Source organism: Monopterus albus, unplaced genomic scaffold (assembly GCF_001952655.1).
Source record: "Monopterus albus unplaced genomic scaffold, M_albus_1.0 scaffold18.1, whole genome shotgun sequence".
NCBI lineage: Eukaryota > Metazoa > Chordata > Actinopteri > Synbranchiformes > Synbranchidae > Monopterus > Monopterus albus.
In genome coordinates this window covers 5,142,827-5,144,697 of record NW_018127898.1, presented here as the reverse complement: position 1 = coordinate 5,144,697, position 1,871 = coordinate 5,142,827, and positions in this window count along the sequence as shown.

Here is a 1,871-nt window from a genome sequence, read left to right as displayed (position 1 = left end):
TTTGCAACAAATCGTAATGCAACACAAAGCATCTGCTCGGATGTAAGAGCACGGCCACGATGGGTGATGTGTCTGATGTATGGGTGGATAAGATTATTGATATATGTTATGGACTCTCTAGAAAAACGGTACCGCTCAAATAAAAATACATGGGGATATGACAAAAAAAAAAATCAACTCGTGGCCTCAATATCCTCTCCCGACGTAAATGCAATTCCCTGCGAATTACTACAGCGTCCTCATCTACAGGATCCTCTATGAATGGACACGCCATTTTGGTCTCTGCGTGACGGAAACGTGTGCAATCTATGAATGTACTGAAAGATTAAATGAGGTATTAAACACCTTTCACTTTAAAAAGGGGCGGAGACCCGGAGGAAACTCTGAGTTTCCCGAACAAAACCTGCTCGCCAGCAGGTTAGGTTCACAGAGTAAGTTGCCATAGTAACTGACTCTGAGTTTAGATTACCTCTCTTTTTGAAACGGGTTTAACTTACCCCGCTTTCACGGGTTTAAGTTACCTCCGTTTCTGAAACCGAAAACTCCTGAAACCGAAAAGTTTTCCTCATTTCGGGGTTAACAAACTCTGAGTTTCAACAAAACCTCCTTCTTGAAACGGGCCCCATGCATGCTGTTTTCTGCCGCTGGTGACAGACCGAGGTCGTCTTAATGACGTGCTTGTTGTCGTATGTCAGCCAACGGTCTGTCACACCACCAAGTTCCTCTGGGTAAGCGCCATCACAGATGTAGTGGCCTGTGAGCAGAGGATACATTTATTATTGGTACAGCTGAAGAGGCCGTGACTTCACAAACCTTGATGTCTGACTTATAGTCAGCATGTGTGGCTGCCAAAACACAACCAAATACTTACCGGAGTGTGCTGTGTAGCCCAAATGGCTGATGACTAATAGCCCACATTTCAATTTCAGTTTGATTTTAAAGATTGCATTATCACACCTGACCCATTAAACTGACTTGATAACAAATTAAACAAATTAATGAGTATACAGTATATTGTCAACACATTTGAAAAACATGATGCTGAAGGATAAACAACTTCCAGGTGCCTCCAGCATTACTAAACTATACATTACCATACACCACATGTGTCAAACTCAAGGCCCGCGGGCCAAATGTGGCCCGCCACGTCATTTTATGTGGCCCGCGATAGCTTAATAGGTGCAAATATATATTAAAATAAGTATATTCTGCTTTAAAGCGTGCATTGACCAGAAATTACATCTCCCATAATGCATTTAGATTGTTACCCGCGAAGTAACGGTATCTCTCCACTGTAAGTGGAATCTCGAAATCTTTACAGATGATCCCAAAATGTCCAAGAAAAGAGAAATTGCCCATTTTCCTGTTTGTCAGAGCATCTCAGCCTCAGTTCCCGGTGCTTTTTCATGTGCTCGGTTGGCTACCAAACTGAACCGGTTAAGGAATGAGTTTGATCGGCGCTTCTCTGGTTTTGCCATCTTTGCCAATCCTTTCACCGCCGACGTCTGCAGTGCGCCCCATCACCTTCAGATGGAGTTCATTGAGCTTCAAAGCGATAGTGGCCTGAGAACAAAGTTCCAAGATGCTGCAGTCAAGGAAAGGGCTTTTACCATCTACTGCCACCTGGTTTGATGCCACAGCTCCGACTTAATGCTGCTCGTGTTCTCTCAATGTTAATGTAACTGGCGGGTTGGCCACGCCTACACCGCCTGGTTAGTAATTTGTCAGAATAATCATGGATATAAATAACACCAGAGTAGTAGAGAGTCCAGCCTTTCTCGAGGACTACGGTTCCAGAGTCCAAGCTGTGCGTGGAGGTGAGCCCGACTATATCTAGCCGGTACCTCTCAACCTCCTGCACAAGCTCGGGC